A 23916-nucleotide genomic window follows, 5' to 3' on the forward strand; every position below is an offset into this window, starting at 1 on the left:
GAAATAACAAAACTCTGTGTCCCAACACCCAGTCTGAGGCAATCCTAACATTTTGATGGGCTTGATTCAGACATAGTTGAAGTTCTTTGCAGACTTCTTAATCCCATTTCCCTTTCTTCCATCCAGAGATAAACGCTATCTTGCATGTACATGCTTTCAGACCTTTTCTGCATGCACATGCACCTTTCCACAATATGTACTGTCATTTTGCATTTTTTTAAAATTAAAATAAATGGAAGCACACCACACATATTCTACCATTTGTTTCTTATCTAATTTAGCATAAGATCTCAATGATTTAGCTGTAGTTCATTCATTTGAACTGCTTTGTTTCATGAACAGACCACTATATATTTATCTGTTCTTCTGTTGATGAACACTTAGATTGTTTTTAATTTTACACAATTATAAACAATGCTTCAGTGAGTGTTCTTGTACATTTCCTTCTCCTAACATACAAAAGCTTCTCTACAATAGCATTTTTCAAAATGTTTTGTCCACACAGTTACATGGAAACCCAGCACATACATGTGCTACATTTATGTACATGTATGCATATATGGAACAAAAGTTTCTCAGAATAATATTTATCTTTATTTTCTACTTAATTCTAATTCTATTTATTTTATTTTATTTTATTTTATTTTGAGACAGAGTCTTGCTCTGTCGCCCAGGCTAGAATGCAGTGGTGCGATCTCAGCTGACTGCAACCTCCGCCTCTCAGGTTCAAACCATTCTCCTACCTCAGCCTCCTGAGTAGCTGGGATTACAGACACATGCCACCATGCCCGGCTGATTTTTGTATTTTTAGTAGAGACCGGGTTTCACCACGTTGGCCAGGTTGGTCTTGAACTCCTGACCATAAGTGATCCGCCCACCTTGGCTTCCCAAAGTGTTGGGATTACAGGTGTGAGCCACTGCTCCTGGCCTACTTATTTATTTATTTTTGAGATAGTGTCTTGCTGTGTCACCCAGGCTGATGTGCAGTGGTGCAATCATGGCTCACTGAAGCCTCGATCTCCAAGGTTCGAGTGATCCTCCCACCGCAGCCTCCTGAGTAGCTGAGACTACCAGTGTGTGCCACCACGCACAGCTAATTTTTTTTTTTTTTTTTTTTTTTTTTTTTTTAATTTATGAGATTTCACCACATTGCCCATGCTGGTCTCAAACTCCTGGGCTCAAGCAATCCACACGCCTCAGCCTTCCAAAAGGCTGGGATTACAGGTGTGAGCCACCACACTTAACCTCTAATTCAGTTTAACCTGGACTATTTCATACATCATTGTAATTTAGGAAAGAGTTTTATGACCCAGTGATGCATCTTCACTGACAAGTTGAGAAACAGTTCTGGGATACATACATAGACATGGACCTGCTGGATCATAGGTTGTTCCCATTTTCAAACTGATAAGTTTGTCTACATGAGTTCATTTTATGCATTTAAATGGATATTTGTATTTAGCTAGCATTCCATGTATTTCTAGAAGGAAGCTTTCCAGGTTATTTAGTTTGCTGGAAATGGAAGTCCTGTGTTAAACGTTCTGGGTTTCAATTTTTTATCTGTCACAAGAAACCACACACACAAAAAGTAGTAGACCCTTCCGTATTTTGTAGGCTCCTTTCTCTGCAGCCCTGGGGAGAGTTATGGGGGTCTGCCACAGTGTGGGTAAGTTGTGGGGTAGAGGTAGACACAGGGAACGGGAGAGAATGAGTAGATGGAGTTCTGGGTCTTTTACCACAGTCCCTACCCAAGGAGCTCCATTTTAATATTGATCCATTCTGTATCCATTAGATTGAATTGGCAAAAGGGTTGTGTAGCTTAAAAATATTCTTAAATGGTGGGTTTAGATGTCTTCCAAGGCTCTTTCCAGATCTAAACAAATGGAAGTAATTTTTAAGTCTCTGGACCATTTAAAATTGCAGCCAGAATTAAAGATGGCTTATGGTATAAAGTTTCGTGAGTAGGGGCTAGGCAAACAGTGTTTGTTTATCTGAGTGTCAGTGTTCTCTTCCTGCCACGTAGAACCTGGCTTGGATGGGATGCTTTTGGCATCCTTGAAGGCAAGGAGTTAGGTGCGCCCTCGGGCTGGAGTTGCCCCTTTGAGGGCAGCCATTTCTGTGCTGTCATATGGCCTTCATGGCAGGAAGCTGCTTTAAAAAACTACTTTGTTTTCATTGTGTTTGTTTAATTCTGTGAATAAGGCTGTAATATAAATTTTTCTGAAATCCATTTCAGCCCAGCACACTGTTCCACATGCTTGTGATAAAGCTCATTTGCTCAGCAGGGTACTCGGTTAAACCTTTATATTCATAGGGATGACATTTTATTATCATTTTAATGAAAATATTTGCTTCCTCCTGGGTTTATTTTTGCCTTCCCAATATAGGAAAAGCATTAAAAAAAAAAAAACTCCACCAAAAGATGGGGTAGTAACTTGGTAGTAAAGTGAATTAGGGGTGGGTATATGTTAATTAATTTGTATAGGATCCTGGACCTCTTTTCTAATAAATACCCTTGCCTTCTCCACTTCCCCTGAGCCTAGATCACTGCTTCTTCTCAGACTCTAGTCCCTCCCTTCAATTTGTCCTGCTTGTATTTCATCTTCTTTAATCACTGTTTTCATCACATCACTCCCATGCTCAGAAACCCTTAAGGGATTTTTATTTCCCACCACTTCAGATCTAAACTCAGCTGCCTGTTTTCAAGGCTTCTCCTAATCTGTTCTTTCCTTACATCTCCAGCTTTATTTCCCTTGCCAGATGTGGCTCTGGTTCCTGTGGTTTAGAGATAATGGGATTTTTGTACACCAAAAAAAAAATAAATAAATAAGATCTGCATCATTTTTCTTAGGCACGGTTCAGCCCAGTTCCCTTAAACAAAAGCACATGTCAACAATTATTGGTTACCTCCCCCACAGGCCATGTGAGGGAAACTGCGGGGTCCTTCAGGCGGCAGGAAGAGGAAAGCAGTTTATACACTGCTGTTTCTCACTATCTGGGGAGAAGATGAGGACCTGAGAAAGGTGACTTTAGTCCCTGGAGTGGTTTGTGAAAAGCTCTGCCATTTTGACCAGACAGGCAGAATGCAAATATAGAAGGAGAGTATGAAAGGTATTAAATACCAAGCCAGAAATGTCTGGCTCAGAAATCTGTAAAGAAGTAGGTCCTGCATAAGGGAAAACTCAGCAGATCACCAGGCTCTGGAAAAGATATTGCAGGAGCTGGTGAATGAAATTTAAGAGAAGTCTTCCATATTGGAGAGGGCTTTTAATTTATGTGGAGTAGCTTATTTTCAACTTTTGGTTTATTGTGGTGGGTGAGTGTACATGTAATTAATGTTATTTACTTTGTTTTTCTCTATTTCAAAAAGTTCTGGCTCTTTCACTTAGTAGCTGTATAATTTGGGGAATGTTTTGTCTTTCATAAATGGATATAATAATGGTATATGGTATGTAGGGTCATTGTGAGGGCTAAATGAGATAATATATTTAAAAAGCATAGAACATCATTCAAGAAAAAATATCTGTCATTTCTGTCATCATAATTATTGTAAGTATGCATAAGCTGCTCTTCATTTGAGCAGGTGCTAAAATTCTACCTTCTCTCAAAGTACCTTCAGGTCAGTTCAGTTCAGCAAGCATTTCATGAATGCTCCATATATGTAAGGCACTGAAGATACACTGATGATATCACACATGTGACATTGACTAGCCCTTAAGCAGCATACTTTCTAGAAGGGAAGGCAAACCCAGAAACTGATAATTTCAGTATAAGGCTGTACTGTCCAACAGTCATCAGCAGCCACATGTGTCTACTGAGCACTGAGAATGTGATTAGTTTGAATTGAGATGTGCTCTTTGTGTAAAACACACATTGGATTTTAACAAGTTATTATGATAAAATAATGTAAAATATCTAATTAATTGTTTTAACGTGGTGTCGATTACCTGTCAAAATGATAATTAGATCAGTTAGATATCGAGTTAAATAAAATATACAATTAAATTGAGGCGGAAGAATGGCATGAACCCGGGAGGTGGAGCTTGCAGTGAGCCGAGATCGCGCCACTACACTCCAGCCTCGGCGACAGAGCGAGACTCCATCTCAAAAAAAAAAAAAAAAAAAAAAAAAAAAAAAAATTATATATATATATACACACACACAATTAAAATTAATTTCACCTGTTTCTTTAGATTTTTTAAAAAATGTGGCTACTGGACATTTTAAATTTATGTGGCTCCTGTTATATATCCTTCCTTTTTTATTTTGAGACGGAGTTTCACTCTTTCGCTCAGGCTAGAGTACTGTGGCGTGATCTTGGCTCACTGCAACCTCTGCCTCCCAGATTCAAGTGATTCTCCTGCCTTAGCCTCCTGAGTAGTTGGGACTACAGGCACACATCATCATGCCTGCATAATTTTTTTGTATTTATGGTAGAGATGGGGTTTCACCATGTTGTTCAGGCTGGTCTCAAACTCCTGACCTCAAATGTTCTGCCCACCTCGGCCTCCCAAAGTGCTGGGATTACTGCGCCCAGTGGCTCCTGTTCTATTTCTATTGAACAGAACTGGTCTTATGTGACACAGTGGAGGTTAAAACAGGGTACAGGGGGAACTCAGAGAAGCAGCAGGTCATGCAGCCTGTCCTCCTGCCCAGGAGAGCAGGTGAAGCCTATGCTGAGTGTTAAAGGATGAGCAGAAGTTGTCCAGGCAAAGCCAGGTCTAAAGGGCCCTCCAGATGAAGGTAACAGGAAAGGCATGAAAGACATGGTATTTCTAGGCACTGGAAGCATTTGATTCTTCATAAAGCATTATGAATTAGGGACTGGCAGAAGATGAAGCTGCAAGAGAAGTGAAGCCTGGTCTTGCAATTCTTTAACATCCAGCTACCGTTAAATGCTCTGGTCCTTGACTTATACATGACGTCTGGTTATTTTTCCACTATTTATTTCTTTGACGTTTTGGACTATCAGCTGCCAACAGTTGGAGGTTTACATCCAGGAGGATAGACTTTCTTAGAGGATAGGACTGATGTATGCACACTTGCTGGTTGGCAGGCAAAATGTCATTTTTCCTCTGTAGATAATCCTAAAGAGTAGATGGGCAGCCTACAGTTGCTGCCAGGAGGTGAGTAAGAATGATGAATGAGAATCATAGGAAGGTGGGAGCCCTTCACACAGTCTGAATCATTGGGCCCAAGGAGACTGTACGTGGCTGCATTCACATCCATTTACCTGTCAATGGATTTCAGTGGAATCCCTCTCCTCCCAAATTCTCACTAATAAGCAATGTAGTCATTCATCAGATTACATTAGTTTGGAAGCTCATTATTCTATTCCAAACCATCCACAGGTCTTCTGCCTTTAATGAATTATGTATTCAGTGGGGATTTGGTAGGTCATGTAAGATTAGGTGAAAGAGGGGTAGCAACAGGAGAACCCAAGAACCCAAGTGGATGGAGAGGCTACGGTTAGAAGACCTCTTCCACATCTGCTTTTCACTCTTTAATGTGCATATAAATCACGTTCTTTAGAAATGTAGATTCTGATGAATTAGATGTAAGGATGGGGCAACAATCTGCATTTCTATCAAGTTCCCAGGTGATGTCAGTGCTGCCAGTCATGGACTGCACTTTGAGTTGCCAGGTCTTAGAGACCTCGTGTCTACTACAGTCTCTTACCAAGGCTGGAATCTATATTGCAACAGCCCTAATGAGTCATTAGAAGCCCCTGCTGGAAGACCTCTGTTGTGTTTCACCTCCTCTGCCTTTGTGGAGTGAGTCTTATTGTTGGAACAGTTTGTCTTGTCCCTAGAAGCTATCTGGGCAATTTCTGTACGTTGGTTCTTGTTCTATTTTTAGAACTGCTAAGAATAAGTCTAATACCTCTTTCTCTTGACAGTCATTTGGAAATTTGAAGAAAATTTTTTATATTACTCTTAACCCTTCTTTTCAGTGGATTAAATCTACTCATCAACTTAGCTGTTAAACACAGAACTCCCTGGCATTTCCCAGGAATCATGTCCCTTAAGTGCCCCTCTTTTAATTGAGCACAATGTTCCAAGCTTTCTCCAAACATGAAAGAATAAAATGGGCTTGTTACTTATCTAGCTATTGATTCCCTACTTCTGCCAGAGAATCCTCAAGCATCTTGGTTGTTTGGCAGCTACATTAAACCTCAGATTCAGAATGAAATTGGTTGATAAGAAAAAGCCCAGTTTTTTTCTCACTGGTTGCCATAGACTCATCTAGCATTGTGGAGATGATTTTTTTTAAAAGAAGCTGTGATTTTTTTATTATGAAATATTTAGAAATTTAGGAATTATGAGCAAGCAAAATTACCATTCTTAATGTGTTGAAATTTAAAAATCAATTTTTTTTCTAGGCATAGGGATGATTGATTGCACTGATTATTGATTACATTTTATAAGGGCCTTGAACAATCTTTTGTGAACATGTTTCGAACAACATCATTTTTATTAGCTAGATGATATTTAATCACATTGAAATTTTTGCAATTTATTCAACCAGTTTCCTATTATTGGACATTCATGTTGTCTCTGATTGTTTTTTGTTATTAATCAATGCGTTTGTAAACACCAGGTACCTAAATTTTATATACATTTTTGAAAATGGTAGATTCCTATAAGTAAAATTACTGTGTTAAAAGACAGGATAATTAAGGTTTTTGAGCTTATTAGTATAATCAGTCATATTGTCCTTTAGGAAAGTTTTAATAATAGAATGCATTATCACTAACAGTAATTTCACAGGACCAATCTGCACCCACATTCATTAAAAAATGCCTTTGACACTTTGATGAACAAAAACAAATGGAGTTCCATTGTTTTATTTTGCATTTTAATAACTAGTAAGATTGAACATTTTAAAATTTGTCTTTTGCCATTTAAATTTCTTCTTTGAGGGAATAAACTTTTCTATCAGAACATTTTTATTTTTCTTAATGATTTATAATAGTTATTTAAGTGCAAAGGCTATTAATCCCAAATAATTTTCCCAATGCATGATTTTCTTTTTAGTTTTTTATTTCATTATGACTGGAATGTGTTCTGGATTGTGTCTCCTATCAGATTATTATTTTTTAAACATTGTTTTGTTTTTAATTTTTGTGAGTACATAGTAGATGTATATATTTATGAGGTACATGAGATATTTTGGTACAGGCATGCAATGTGTCAAAATCACATCACGGAGGCTTGAGTATCCATCCCCTCAAGCATTTATCCTTTGTGTTACAAACAACCCAATTATACTCTTTAAGTTATTTTAAAATGTACAGTTAAATTATTATTGACTATAGTCCCCCTGTTGTGCTATCAAATACTAGGTTTTATTCATTCTTTCTAACTACTTTTTCTTGTACCCATTAATGATGCCCACCTTCCCCCAGCTCCCGCACTACCCTTCCCAGTCTCTAGTTAACCATCCTTCTATTCTCCATCTCCATGAATTTAATTGCTTTGATTTTGAGATTCCACTACTAGATTATTCTTGATTTTAGGAAAGTTATATATTTTTGTGTAATAAATTGGTACAAAAGTACTTGCTCTTTCTGCCATAATGGCAAAAGCACAAAAGTAATTTGGTTTCTGCCACAATGACAAAAACACAAACGCAATTACTTTTGCACCAATCTAATATGTATTACCTAACGGTGAGCTTGCTAAACATTCATATTCATGTAAATAGTTTTTAAATCTAATATTTGAATCCCATCTTTTTTTTTTTTTTTTTTTTGAGGTGGAGTCTTACTCTGTTGCCCAGGCTGGAGTGCAGTGGTACGATCTCAGCTCGCTGAAAACTCTGCCTCCCAGGTTCGTGCCATTCTCCTGCCTCAGCCTCCCGAGTAGCTGGGGCTACGGGCACCCGCCACCACGCCCAGCTAATTTTTTTTTTGTATTTTTAGTAGAGACAGGGTTTCACTGTGTTAGCCAGGATGCTCTCGATCTCCTGACCTCATGATTCACCCGCCTTGGCCTCCCAAAGTTCTGGGATTACAGGCGTGAGCCACTGCACCCAGCCCATCCTTTTTTCTTGTCTTGTTGCATTAGTTAGCAATTCCAGAGCAATGCTGAATAATAGTGGTTATAATGGGCATCTTGATTTGTTCCTGAGTTTAATAGGAATAGCTTAGTGTTTTATTATTAAGCATGATACTGGCTTTTTGGTTTAGTTATCAAAGTAAATACATATTTGTTAAAGAAATGTCCATTTATTCTGACATTTTCACAATTTAAAAAATCAACAGTAGATGCTGAACTTTATTTAAAAAAAATCTTTCAGCATCTGTTTATGTGAATGTGATGTTTCTCTGTCTCTTTCTGTCTCTCAACCATTTTAAACTTAGAGGAAAGTTGTGAGTACAGTACAGAAAAACCTGTTTTTTTCTGAACAATTTGACAGTATGTTTTAAGATTTCATAGAGACTAGAAGTAGATTAGTGTTGCCTATAGATTAGGGGGTGTTGGGAGAGGAACTAGAGAGTGATGGCCATTGGGTATGGGAATTCTTTTTGGAGGGATGAGAATATTCTAGAATTAGATGGTGTGGATTCCTGCATATCTCTGCAAATATGCCAATAAATTTTAAATTGTATACGTTGAAAGGGTGACTTTTCTGTGACATAAGTTTTATTTCAATAAATCTGTTATTCAAAAATAAGAATTGTATATTGCATTTAGTTGTCATATCTGTCTCCTTCAATATGAAGCAATTGTTCACCCTTTTCTTAACTTTATCGGCCTTGACACTTAAAAATTACATGCCCGTTGTTGTATAAATGGATCTTCAATTTCTGTTTGTCTAATATTTCCTCATTATTAGATTCAGGTTCTGCATTTTGGCCCAAATATCACAGGATGGCTACAGTGTTCTTCTCATTGTATCTTACCAAGTGGTTTATGATTTAGATTTATCCCATTACTGGTGATATTCAATTTGCTTGCTTAAGATGTTATCTGTCACGTTTCTGTCCCATAAAGTTAATTTTTCCCCTTTGAAATCATTTTGTTTTGTGGAAAGTTACTTTGAGATTGTATAAATGTCCCACTTTTCTTCAAACATTTGTTCATTTATATTGGTATGAATTCATACTTTCATATTTAATTTGTCAAGTTATGATCCATTATTGAAATTATCTATTTTAGTGTTCAAATTATCCTAGATTAGGCCAGTGGGAGCACCTTCAAACTGGTTTCTGTGTCCTTGTGGTATGTCCCCTTCATTCTTTGAGCACTTCCTTATTTTCTGGTAAAATAAGATGCTCCTCCAGGTTTATCTTGTACTCTGCTTACCCCGGCCCTATAATCATCTATTTTTTCCAAAAAGCCCTGGTCTTTTCAATAGAGATGATATTTAGAAACGACAATTTAATGTCTAAGGTAGGCTCACTGTTCTTTAGGTGTCATTGCTTCCAGGCCCCTCCTACTGGACTGAGCTAAAGAATAGATATAGGTTTATGTGTACACACTCATGTGTCGGTGATTTTCTATATTACATATATAACCACCTATTATTTGTCTATCCATCCTTCAATATATTTTAAAAATGCCTTAATGTTGGTACTTTTACTCTAATACAACTCTATGTGTCTATATTAGTTTTCTCCCTTTCCCTTATTTGTAACTCTTCTCTGAGAGTAAGAAACTCAACTTCCATTTTCCTTTAGATAGGTATTTATGTGATCAAAGCCTTATACAAAACCAATTTTCTATACACCTTCTATGTCCTATACCCTGCACATGCCCTTCTCATGCCACTCATGTTCCAACATGCCCCCTTTCCTCACCAACTCCTTCTTGGAGCTAGCTAATGACTTTTGGGCTGATTTGTTCAGAAAGGGAAGAGGGGTGGGAGGAAAAAGGTGTTTTTCTCTTTTGCCTTATAGTTTAGTGAATTATACTAATAGGTTTCTCTAATATTGACTCACCCTTGGACTTTGAAATGTGCTGTGCTTTGATTTTTTTCTACTCTTTTATTTAAGATGTCTAGATAATTTATTTTGCTGACCTGAAAAGGATTTGGAATGCTAGAAATTTTCCTAGACATTTTCTTAATTCATTCTCTTTGACTTTTACGGAAGAATACAAGGCTTCTCTTGACTTCCTTGCATTTTTCTAGTGCCTTTGCTTCTGGAAATGCCACCAGAATGAAAGCTGCATTTTCTGTGGTAGAAATTATTGATATGTCTCAGAAGCAAGCAATCATGGAGTATCTACTTTCCAGCAGTGATGTATATTTCTTGCAAAAGCCACATCATTATTTATAATACACTAATGAGTGTTTTTCACATAAACAGAACAGAGATTTCTAACATTTCCTGGGATTTCACAAAAAAGGAAAAGAAAGAAAAAAGAATTCAACCAAATACTCATTTGTTAGCCCAGCATTGGAATTCACCAGTCTTAAAGAATGATTGGAGAATCAACCAGTACCAATACTGCTATCCTTCATCTCCTTCATATTCAGCCTTACCCAATAGAATTTCTTGGAGCCCACAAAATGTTAATTGAAAAGATAAGTCTGCTCTGGAAAACATCTATATTTTACGCAGAGATGGAATTTGGGGAAGTGCCATGTAGACATCTATCATTCTATAAATCATGATTATTGTCAGTGACCTGAAGCCTGGAGCAGGTTTTAAGGGTTAAATAATGTCCACAGTTTTACTCTTCAGACTGTCTTGGTTCCCTGTCTGATCATTGTCACACTGCGTTGGCTGTTTTAGGCCTAAGTGCATGAGTTGCTTATATTTGTCTGGGTAGTTGGTTAATTTTGGAGGCAGCCATCTTGCAGGTATGATTTTCTTCCTTCATAGATGACAAACCCTGGATGGCTATCCTTTTTATGTTTCATTTTACATACTTTGTCCTCTATCTCCCACCAACCCTCCCACCATTTTTGTTTAAATAATATATTATTCATTATGTATGTAGATTCTTCCAAAAAGATTGACATATGCCCATGTGTGCTCATGTGCACATGCATACACACATATATTTATAGTACATTTACGCTTCCTGATATATTCTTTTATTTTCTTGACTCAATTATTCCATTTATTGACTCAGTTATTCTAGGAATCCTGGAAAAAGGGAAGGGTGAGGGAGAAAGGATGATCCTTTTTGGTTATAAGGTTTAAATGTATTATAGCATGATCAGTTGACCACTGGGGAACTGTGCTCTCAGTGAATTGCATGTTTCAACTATGTCATTGACTCTGGAGACTCAGACAGAGGGTAGTTATTCAAATAAAGAAATGTCTGAAAACAAACAACAAATAGGAGTTGCATTTTGGAAGTATTCTCATTCATAAAACCAAGAGGTCACATTCATCGCAAGAGGGCATCCACTGGAATGCTGGCTGAACTTATAATTAGAGCATTCATTCATTTATTTAATGGATATTTATTGAGAGGCTTTCATGTACTGGACACTGTCCTAGGTGCTGGTGATACGTTAGTAAGCAAAGGCAAGCATGGTTCTTGCTGGTAAATGTTTAACACCTGGCTTTACAAAAACAAAAACTCTGATTTCTGGTATTTGTCCATTTCTGTGGTGTAAATACTCCCACTACAGCCAATTTCAAGCTATCGATGTTCTACAGTGTAAGAAGATATGGATGCATTAAGCAAATGTGAGCCAGCATGAGCTGGCTTCAGCACACTTCTGGTCCTTGCTGTCCAAGAGCTTACAGTCAAATTGGGAAGACATACATTTAAAATATTACTTTAGTAAAAGTGCAACTTCGAACTATGACAGGGCTGTGAAGAAGGAAAATGTGGCATTACGATAGACTGTAATAAGTGAATATAAACTAGTTTGTGAAATTATTGGAAGTATTCACTGGAAAACTGATATTTAAGTTGAGAGCTGAAGGCGCAAAAGATTACTCGTGGAAAGGAGGAGCATTTCAGATAGAAGTTATAGCTCATGCAAAGGCTCTGTGGTGGGAGAAAACTTGGTGTATTTGAAGAAAATAAAAGAAGGCTTTGTGGCTGAACAGTGAGAGGAAAAGGAGCATGTGCTGAGTTTGAAGTGGTAGGCATGAACCATTCTTGGCTTAAAAGCTATGAGAAAAACGTGGATCTTTATCCCAAAAGCAGAGGTTATCTATTGAAGAGTTTTAAGCCTGGGATTAAAATGATGAAATTGTGTTTTGAAAATATCACTCTAGCTACAGCACAGAGAAAAGATTGGAGTTGACCTGGATGGAAAGCTGGGAGGCGATGAATAGTCTATTACAGTAGTCTATATAAGAGATGCTTGTAAATTGGCCTAGGGTGTTGGCAATAAAAATGGAGAGAAGGGGAAAGATTTCAGAGATATTTATGACTCTAAATTAAGATGAGTTAATAAGGGTTAGTGTCCAATAATATGTTGCCAAGTCCTGAGTTTGCACAATTGGCTGGGTAGTAATGCCAGAGAGAAAGTATGAGAACACCATTGCGTGTGTGTGTGCACGTGTGCACATGCAGCAGGGGGATATCAGAAGTTTTGGGCATAGTGAGTTTGGATAATCTTTGAGACATCTAAGTGGATGTGTCAAATAGGTTAAATATATAGGCCTAGAATTCAGAGTAGAGGTCTAGCCTAGAGTCTAGATTTTGGAGTAATTTTTATGTAAAAGAAAATTGAAGAATCCCGTGTCGTTAACCCTACTCTGGGCAGCAGACATCTTCCAAGCACATATCACATGGCTTAAATTTTCTTTTCTGGGATTCTTTTTCATTTGTATAAGGGGATAGTAATGCATCTAGGCAACTCAATAAGATTTGGGGAGTACTGAATTTATTTTCTGAACTATTTTTCTTTAAAGATTTGTATTCACTTAATAGGCAGTATATTAACTAGAGTAGTGCACACAAACTGGTTAGCATAGTGCCTGGCCCATAGTAAGAACTCAGAAAATGGTCTCTTCCTCCTCCTCCCCCACCACCGCTGCCTCCTCCTCTCCTCCTCCTCCTCCTCATCCTCCTCCTCCTGCTGCTGCTTCTTCTCTTAATATCTGGATTATAATTACTTAATATTTATTATCAATAGACTTGTTTTATCAATGTATCAAAAAGAAACTCATAATATTTAGGGGAAAATGTCTAAGACATATACTTAAGGTGTATGTCTGTGTGTGTATGTTTTGTGTTTGTGTGTGTGCAAAGGTGTAGATAAGTAGAAAAGGCTTGGAAAGGATACATACTAGATTTGATGAAATTACCTCTGAAAGATGTAGAATTCAGGGGGGGTTAGGCAACAAACAGGGCTTTTTTTAACTAAAAATCTGTAAAATTTGAATTTTCATGAGTATGCATTCTTTTTATAATTCTTTGGAAAATGAATTTACATTGCATAAGTTGAACAAACATAGCTCTCACATGATGCTGGTCAAGCAGTGACCAAACACATAGTGGATGCAAGGCAGCTCTGAGAGTCAGGTACTGCCGTGTATGAATTATTGCAGATAGAATCACTGTGAAATGATTGTTGAATTGTTTTCCTGGAAAAGAGTTACTTAAATGGTAGAGAAGATAAAACAAAATCAAGACACTTGATATGTATTTCAGTTGCTACGCAACAAACCACCCAATACAGTAATTTAAAACAACAATATTTATTTTGCTCACAGGTTTCCAATTTGCCTAGGGGCACATTTTGTCTCTGCTCCATATGACATCAGATGAAGTGACCAGAAGGCTAAAGGGTGAAATCATCTTCAGGGGCACTTGTTCATGTGTCTGGTGGTTGGTACAGGCTGTTGGCTGGGACCACCATGTGGTTGTGGCTATATAGAAAATCTACATGTGGCCCTTCCATGTGGCTGTTTGTCTGCATCATAATATGGTGGCTAAGTTCCAAAGGCAAGTGTCCCAAGAGAGCCCGGTGGAAGCTGTATCAACTTTCTATTTTATTTTTATTTCTTTTTTTTTGGAGACGGAGTCTCACTCTGTCACCAAGTCTGGAGTGCAGTGGCACAATCTCGGCTCACGGCAACCTCCGCCTGCAAGCAAATTCTCCTACCTTAGCCACCAGAGTAGCTGGGATTACAGGTGCATGCTGCCACGCCCAGCTAATTTTTTGTATTTTAGTAGAGACAGGGTTTCACCGTGTTGCCCAGGCTGGTCTCAAACTCCTGAACTTAGGCCATCCACCCTCCTTAGCCTACCAAAGTGCTAGGATTACAGGCATGAGCCACCACACCCTGCCTACTTATTTATTTAGAGATGATTTCTTCCTGTGTTGCTCAGGCCAGCCTCGAATTCCTGAGCTCAAGTGATCCTTCTGCCTTAGCCTTCCCAGTAGCTGGGACAACAAATGCATGCCACCATGCTTGGGTTAGACAACTTTTATGATGTATTCTTGGAAGTCACACAGCATCATTTCCTCCACATTCTCTCAGTAAAGATAGTCACAATGCATCACCCAGATCCAAGGAGGGAAAAAGTAGATTCTACTTCTTGATGAACAAGTAACAAGTTCTGGAAGAGCATGTGGAATCAGAAATATTAATGTGACCATTTTTGGAAAATGCAAATAGCCAAAATAAGTCCTCCTTTCCAGTGTTATCTGTGCCACAATTTTGCAGTGCGAATATAAAAAATTATGCAGATTCTCTTAGTTGCCACAGCTGAATGTGAGAATTGCAACTCTACTCCAAAACCACATTCATACATTATGAGAGCTGTATTTTTACATAGTAAGCCAAATAATTTTAGTAATGGAGTATTATCTTTCCCATGCTTAGCACAGTGATGATTTTAAAATTAATTTCCCAGTGCACTGTCAAATTTATTTTAACCTAAAAGGCAAATTGACACTTTCCAGGCATAGTGAAAGTCTGCCTTTGCTTGGTCTGACCCAGGAAGCTGGTAGGTTTCTATTATTTGTTTTTGTTTTTAAGCTTACTCCTCAAATGCAAACAAAGATAAAGCACAGAAAGGAAATTCATGAAAATGAATGTTTGCAATGGAATTTCAAATTGTTCTTTTCAATGCACATTAGTCCTTCCTGTGTACCAGCTATGCTTTTTACAGGCTGTGTGGAACTTACTGTGTTGTCTGAAAGTCGAATTCATTTCTCATATTATTTATTTATTAGAATTGGAGTCAACTCATTCATCTGTATCCCTGATGTCTTTGGTTCCAACTAGGGCATGTGTGCTAGACCATTAACAGGAGACTGATCACCCTGTATTTATTGATTAGCCATAGAGCAGTGCTTAGAGGATTGTCAGAAAACATCGTTAATGGAGTCCACTAGATTAGAATTTCCTTTTATTTTATGGTGTGAATTGTTAGCCCAAAACGAGCTGTAAATTACGTCTTCGGGGATTCTACTTTTTAAGAACACTATTATTGTAAATTTTTATTTCTTTGGACATACACGTTTTTTTTTTCCTGTTTTCCTTAAGAAGTTAAGGTCATCATGTAACAGAAATTTTGAAAATTAAGCTCTTTTAATATTGACATGTAAAACAAAACAAAATGAAAAACCCATACTTTCACACTATCTTTTAACATGTGAAAAACAGCTTTTATACATGGTTAGATAAATCAGTTAAATTGAATTTTAACAAAGTTTTGCCCCCAAATGTTTTCTTGTTTAGATTGAAGACAAACATGAAACATTTATCTTAAGATAAATCAATTTTTGATTCTTCAGAAAATTGTCAGACTGGAAACCTTTAGCAGCCCTTCTCCCATAATTACAATGCCAAAATAGCAAAATGAATGAACTGACAGTCTATGTCTTCCCTGAAATTAACAACATAAATGGAATCCAAATATTGTGTGCCTGAATGTGTATATTCATTTATGTTATACTTGTAAGGGATGTTTACTAATGTCCCCAGCTCAGACATTTATTATAAAAATCATCAGTTAAGATAGCCAAACTAGCAGTTCGCCAGTTCACCTAAGAGAGCTTTTATAAAGTATGGATTCTTGCTGGGCGCAGTGGCTCACGCCTGTAATCCCAGCATTTTGGGAGGCTGAGGTGGGCGGATCACAAGGTCAGGAGATCCAGACTATCCTGGCTAACACGGTGAAACCCCGTCTCTACTAAAAATACAAAAAAAAAAAAAAAAAAAAAATTAGCCGGGCATGGTGGCGGGCGCCTGTAGTTCCAGCTACCGGGGAGGCTGAGGCAGGAGAATGGCGTGAACCCGGGACGCGGAGCTTGCAGTGAGCCGAGATTGCGCCACTGCACTCCAGCCTGGGCAACAGAGCAAGGCTCCATCTCAAAAAAAAAAAAAAAAAAAAAGTATGGATGCTTGAGCCCCACACCCTAAAGATCTTGTTCATATGCTAAGTATGAGACTTAGGAAATCTATATTCTTCAAATATAGAATCTTAACGCTTCTGAGTTATCAGTCTAGTGTGGGAACAGCTGAACTAGACATATTTGCTAACCCTTGACATAATTTTTGTGGTGTAAGATATTCTGCATTGATAGAAATTTTTATACCCCAGGACAAAGTGATATTATATTTGAATTTGTCTGCTTGTTACATTTTACAATAGGGATGCAGGTTAACACTAAACTTTTATATATTGACTCACTTTATAGTAGAAGCACAGCTTTATTTTAAAAATAGGGAAAGGAATTCCAGTTCATAAATTTTATCATTTTCCTCTTTAGTTTTGTGTTTTGACCGAAATGAATTTTTTACATAAATATGTTATATATAATAATGATAGTGATTATTATTATCATTATTTGGTCATAATATTTCTTTCAGATTGCCCAAGTACCTCTCACTGAAACTCGTGGAATAAATAAACAACTACAAACAATTCATTATGGTTAGAGGCAATGAATGAGGCACACTTCACAAAAGAGGAAATTGTTGCATGGAGCCACAAAAAATAAGATTTCCACCAGTAGAGAAGTAGAGAAAAGATATTTCCAGGTAGGACACAGAAAAAACAAAGGCACAGGGCTTGAAGTTTCACAGTACATTTAAAGATGACTAAGTAGCTCAATGTAGCCAATCTCCAATATATATGAGAGCCTTCATGGCTTGAAATAATTCAGTTTTCAGTGGCAGGAGCAAAGAATTCTATCTTGATTCTAGGGCCAATTATCTGGAGTGGCTTTTTGAAGAAATGTGTTAAGAGAGATTCTGAGGCTGCATCTGGCTCTGGGGTTGATTGGGGCTTAGCCGTGGGCATAAGAGTGGGCACCAGAGTATCAGTGCCATACATTTTGTATCCCTCCGCTACACCGTGTAAGTTTCGTATATGTATTCTTGATTTTAGTGTTTTTTTTCACACCTTCTTTTAAATTGGTAATCAAAGTGTTTTTCTCCTGCTCTTGATTCTCATTGTGATATCTTGGATTGTATATTGAGATCCTTGAGGGATTCATGAAATGCTGATCCTTTCACAAGGGTGTTTTGCTATTGGCTGTTATTTCAGTCTTGTTGATAAGTGCTGTGGCAGGACTTGGCTAGAAACTAGTGAAGTGGCAAAAAACAGATGAAATACAACGCAGTGTTCACTTCTGAGTTTCTGAATCAGTGATCAAGTCAAAGGGATGACTGATTAACTGTTAATTTGATTTGCTGCGTGTGTGGATTTTCATTTGAAAGCTGATGGGGCACAGACATATTTTTTCTCCAGAAGAAAGAGCTAAAGTAGAAATTAACCCCTACTTCAGCTTTTACCAAGAAAGCTCACACTGATTATCCAAGCACCCACATTATTATATATGTATATATGTATTGATTAGTTTGGTAATTTTTCAATTTGCTAGTTTCAGAAACAAATCTGAACACCTTAAACTCTTCAAGGAACTTTAAAAATGCATTTTACCTCCTCAAAACATGTAATTTATGTGAAACTTCCTTTTGTTGTTCCCACTATTTTTTAGTTATGTCTAGAAATAGCATCTGGACAAAATATGTAGGCACTTTATAAATATCATTTGACAATTTTCTGTTTAATTAGCATGTTTTTTCAATTCTAAGGCTCTCTTAGTGCTGCATGTTAGCATTCTGAAATCAGGATGTGTGCACTGTAATTTCAGTGAACATTTCATTGAGTGTTTCCTGTCTGTTTCATCTCTCACTTCCCTACCTCCACCTCCCATCCCCACCCCCAGTACCAAAAGGCTGTTATTGAATCGATGTTACTTCTTGGCCATTTTAGAATTGAGGGTCTGCGGGAAATGCATGCTTAGAGGATGGATAGCTCTCATTGACTTGGCAAAAATGAAGGAGTGAGAATATTGTCTGGATAAATAAGGCAGAAAAAGAATTCCTTTGATTTCCAAACCAGTATCTCCCCCATCCTCTTTATTTTGAATGTGGCTCTGTGTATGTCTGACAAGTGTGAGTTTGAGATGACTTTTCTGCAATGTCTAAAGGAGCATAAAAAACCATATCAGGTGCCTTAAAATTATCTCTAATATTTTAAAGTTATTTTAGTAAGCTGATGAGGTCGATTAGTTATTGGTGCTAGAGGGAAAAATTTTCCTTTTACCACGAGATTTGGTTAAAAACCTTAGAATCTTAAAATGTTAAATTAAGGGAGAGTTTTAAATGTTGTCCAGCCCAGGCAAAGTTTGGATAAGGAGTCTTATCCTCTAGGAACCTTCTTCTAGCTTTGGGTCCAGAGTTCTGTTTGGTAATTCCTCAACCCGATGATTATGAGTTCTTAGACTCCCTACCCATTACTTTTGAGCTTAAAATACAAGCATTTAATCCAACTTAAATTTTCTGGTTGCTGTAAATGGATTAAGTTGCTTACCCCTCGGCAAAATGTAGGAGAGATTTAGGGGTCAGACAGACTAAAGTTCAAACCTCAGCTGTGTCACCTCTTAGCTTTGTGACTGGTCACGTTACTTAATGTCTCTGAGCCTTAGTCACTTATTCAAGTCATTCAAAAAATGATTGGTGCAAATTAAATGTGCCAGCATAAGCCTAGATGCTGAGTATACATTGCTAAACAACACAGACACAGTTCCTGCTCTTAAAGAGCTCTGCTCATGAAAATTCATGAGAATGAGTTGCCAATTACAAAACAGAGGATAAGTTCTGTGATAAAGATAACCTCAGCTTGGAGATGGGGGCACATGGTGCAGGCAGGCCTTTTGGAGAGATTACATCAAAGCTGAGATATGAAGGATGTTAGTAGTAAGGCAGTTAGGAGGAATTAGGAGTGCCTTAACTTCCTCCACTGTAAAATGGGGGCACATCTTCCTTATTGGGTAATAGTCAGAGACAATAAATACAATGCATCAGGAATGTGCCTGACAATTCAGTGTAGGGCCAGAAAACATGTATTGAATATATACTACTATAGGCAATGGGGTTGAAAAATGACTAGGATGCTGCCCCTATGCTCGTGGGTCTTGGAGAGCAGAAGTGTAGCTCTAGCTCCCTGTATTGCCTCTGTTGCTCTTTCACACTGTTTGGACTTCCTTTTCACATGTCTGAGCCAGGAGGCCACCAGCTTAGTGAGGCCAGGAATGCTTCTCTCTTGCTTACTGATGTACCCTTGATGCTCCCAGGTTCCAGGTCCCTGTGGATCTTATCTCCTGCAGCAGATGTGGCGGGTGTCCTGCCACCTCCATTTTCTTTTCCAGATCACACCTGCCCAACTTTCAACTGCCGGTGCCTACATTTATTTGTCTGAAAGTTTCCTATCAATGTTGAGGCCCATTCAGCTGATGCAAGAGGAAGAGAGGCTGGGAATGTGAGGGAATGAACCCTGCCTCCCAGATGCTTTCAACAGTGTCAGATAACAGGTGGTGGATAAGTACACCAGCTCCCTGGCCCTTGGGTGGGACCGCTCCAAGGTGTGTGTTCTACACTGACTCCCAGAATCTCCCCAGTGGTATTTAATTCTAGTCACCCATAGTGGAAACCTGGTCAAAAATTTACTGTCCATTGACTGTTTTCTCTTTTGTCTTACTTCCCCCACTTCCTTACCAGTGATTCCTGGGATCTCCCCTCCTCCATTTATACTTCAATCCTTGTCTCAGGGTCTGTTCAAAATAAAATGTCCCCTAAGCATCTAAATCCCTGTACTATTTTTAGGGAATGTCACTGCCTATGAAGAGCCCATCTCCCATGATAGGAACTGAAAATGTCAGATACACTTGCATCTCCAGCTGTCCTTGCAGCCAGGATTAGGCACATGACCTGTACTTTGCCAATCAGGCATACCCACCTCAGTCTCTAAACTGGAAGCTAATGTCGTGAAGAGGTAGGAAAGCCCAGAATTGATTCTGTTGACAGATGGTGGAAGATACAACAATCTGAATGGTAGCTTCCAGAATCCAGTGTTGGTGACATGTGGTGCAACCAAAGACATGGAGCATGGTAGTAATGGTGGCTTTGCTGGAACAGTTCTACTTTGAGATTTTTGAGCACTGCTCCTTCCCTTGTGGTCTCCCAGCCTGGTTCTTTGATCCTCTTAGAGATTCTTTGAGCTCTCCAATATCTTTACATTTCTTTCCTGCCAAAATGCCAAAGTTTGTTTCTATAGTTTGTAACTAAGAATGCTGTCTGTTTGTGCCCATCAGGATCCAGCCAGGAAAGTAGCCTCCTAGGTCTTTCATACAGATTGAATTTAATACAGATACTTGGTTAAAAGGATAGTGGAGAAGCTGGAAAGCCCTACAAGGAGCAGGGAGTAGCCTAGCAATTAGTACCAGCTAGAAGCTGCTATCACCCTTAGGGTTGAGGGACACTGAAGGAAGAGCTTGTTGTTTAACAGGAGGTAGACCCACAGTAGGAGCTGAAATAGGCCTGTAAGTCAAAAGGCAGTTGACATGTACATGTAATAGAAGCTCAAATACTTTTTGGCTAAATGAAGAAAGAGAATAATCAGGGAGAAGTCTGGGACCAGAACTGTATGTTATACCAATTCTAAAAGGTTAGGGGAATAGGAAAATTCCGTCTAAAAAGAAGCAATCAGAGAAGGAAAACAGGCAAAGGTAGTGTGTCCTGGAAACCGTGACTCTGAAATAATCAAATCTGCCAGACTCTTAACTGAATTTCTACCAAATAGACCTCTGAATTCTTCACTGAGTCCAGATAGAAGACTCGGAGTGCTTATCCATAAGCTGTGGGCATCATAGCTTCTAATCCAGGCTATTCCCTGGGTAACTTGTGTCATTAAGTGAGGATAACAGTGCTTGCCAATTTTACTTGGGCAAGATGAGAAGCAATGAATAAGGAAGATTTTAGAATATTTGGCAAAAGAGAGAAATATGTCACAGCAGGAATCTTAACTGATAAACTGGAGATAAGCACAATTATTCTCACAGTTTTAATTTATGGACTATCCTACATGGCTTACATGAATAAAAGGAATGTGTTACCTCTGTTAGTGACAGCGCTGCCTTACTGCATAAGAGAAAGCAAAGGTCTGTGTTTGACATTTATGAGAAGAAACATGGTCAAAAGGAAAGAGCATAGTTCTTTTTCTTTCTTTCTTCACTTATTTATACCTCCTTTAGTAATAATTATTAATTTTTAGTATGTATGTATATGTATGCTAAAATCATATACATTCATGATGTATAACATGATGTTTTGAAATATGTGTAAATTGTGGAATGGGTAATTAAGCTAATTAACATATGCATTGTCTCACCTACTTTTTTGTATGTGGTAATAACATTTAGCATCTACTCTCACCCATTTTCAAGTGTACAATAAATTGTTAATAGCAATAGTCACCATGTTATTCAATAGATTTCTTGAGCTTATTCCTCCTGTCTAACTAAAATTTTATAACCTTTGATTAATATCTCCTCACTCACCCTTCCCTCAGCCCCCAGTGCCCACCATTCTACTCTTTGCTCTTAGGGGTTTCAATTTTTTAGATTCCACACATAGGTGAGATGGTGCCTTGTCTTTCTGTGCCTGGTTTATTTCACTTAATATAATGTCCTCGAGTTTTGTGCATGTTGTTACAAATGACAAAATTTCCTTTTATCTTAAGGCTGAATAGTATTATGTTGTGTATATAGAACATGTTTTCTTTATCAGTTCATCCACTGATGGACACTTAGGTTGGTTCCATCTCTTGGCTACTATGAATAAAGCTGCAATGAACACTGGGATGCAGTTATGGGGAAAAGGTATAGATTTAATATTCAAACAGACCTCATTTTAATCTCAGCTCTGCTTCACATTAGCCTTGTGATTTTAAACATGTTTTACAGTGAGTTTCAGTTTCTTTATGTTTAAAATGGGTATCATAATAATAATTCCTGGCTTAGAATTATGAGAATTTTTATGATTATGTGGACAAAGTTTCTCCCATGATGCCCACACAGGATGGGAACTTCATAAGTATTTGTTCCCTTCCTCAATCTCTCCCCTTCCCCTGCCCCTGCTTTTTTAAAAAAAAACAAAAACAAAAACAAAAAAACATTGCTCTAACCTAGGGGAAAAAGTGAGAAAGTAAACTGAAATACTTTTTTAGGACAGAAAAGCTGGCATGGCATGAATTGGTTTTATAGAGAAACACTTAAAGGATTTAAACCCCCCCAAACTCCATGCTCCTGCTCATTACTGAAAGCACCAAAATCCCTGGGAATTATAAATCCAAAGCCATTTGGCTCAGAATTTTACATGTTAAAAAAAAAATTCATTTGCATTTATTTTGCTTCTTACAAAATCGTCACTTCCCATAGCTGTCATAAAATATCTACTTGCTTATATTTTGTGTGAGATTTCATGGTTAGGTGGTGTCTCGGTGTTTCTGTGACCCAAGCAAGGAGTTCCTGTGACTGTGTCACACTACTTCTTCTTGACACAGCTGGAAATATGATCGCCTCAAGGCCTATCACAAAGGACTGGCCCTTTGCTACGGGTCAGCAATAGCAAGGAGTGTTGCCAAGACACAACACAAAATAAGACATTTAGGTCTCCCTCTGGGTTTCTGGAACAGCTGTCTCTAGCTCAGCTGTTGAAGTTTCAGCTCCTTCATTGAAATCCAAACACATCTGTACCCCAGACAGGAAAATGCCTAATAAGTTGTTTTCCTCCATGCTGGCTTGTCTTGTGGTTTTTGTGCAGCCCTTAAAGACAGTGTGAGTGCTGAGGACCTCAACAGGTCCTGCCCAAGGATGGAGGCGCCACCCGGTGATGGGTCACTAATGTAGAAAAGTGTCATGACAGCTGGATGTTCACAACCCTCAGGCTGTTCACAGCTTGCCATAGCTTTGAAACATCGTGTGCAGCTCAGACAAATTCAGGCCTCACTTAAGTGTTATCCTTATGCAGGCAACCTGCATGCCTTCTCTTTCATCTTTTTAATGATTATTTGGCAGAATCCTTTTTTATTCATTTAATTTCAGAGCACAATAGGGATATTTATCCCTTTATTTATATGTCAGTTACCTGCATTTAAATGTCAATTTTTAGCACTGTGACTTGCTGTTTTAGGAAATACTATTTCAAACCAAAATGTACTCTTTCTTTTCTTTTTTTTTTTAATGGGTGATTGTAGTGTCAAGCCAAACTTAACTCATGTTCTAGGTAGAAGAGGTAAAAACAAAAAGTTTTCCCTCCTTCACAATTAGATTATCTCTGCAGGTTCCTTTTCCAGACAGGAAAAACCCTTTCAGGGTAATGGAGACCCATGTTACGGGTTCGTGGAATAGAAGGTTCTTCCCTTCCTGGGAATGTTTCCTAGCAGTGCAGACTCCACAGTGGGCACTTCCACCATGACCTACAATCTTGAGGCTTCTCTTAGAACTTCGTGCTTCAGAATCACTGCAGCAGCGCTTGTACTCCTTCCTTCCTTGCCTCCTTCTTTATTTATTTATTTATGCTAACCAAATGCCATGGTTAACCAAGTCCTGTTCCTTGAGGATTAATTCAGATGTCTTTAGCCATCTATTTTAATATCGAATTCCATATTCTAAATAGAATACCAGCTC

At 38.2% G+C, this 23916-nt stretch overlaps 1 long non-coding RNA gene across 3 annotated transcripts in view; it reads left to right on the forward strand.

Moving 5' to 3' along the window:
• Positions 1-23916, forward strand: part of LOC109028244 (uncharacterized) — an 84527-nt gene that overhangs the window by 13565 nt on the left and 47046 nt on the right. The window lies entirely within an intron of this gene.

Source organism: Gorilla gorilla, chromosome 13 (assembly GCF_029281585.2).
Source record: "Gorilla gorilla gorilla isolate KB3781 chromosome 13, NHGRI_mGorGor1-v2.1_pri, whole genome shotgun sequence".
Taxonomy (NCBI): Eukaryota; Metazoa; Chordata; class Mammalia; order Primates; family Hominidae; genus Gorilla; species Gorilla gorilla.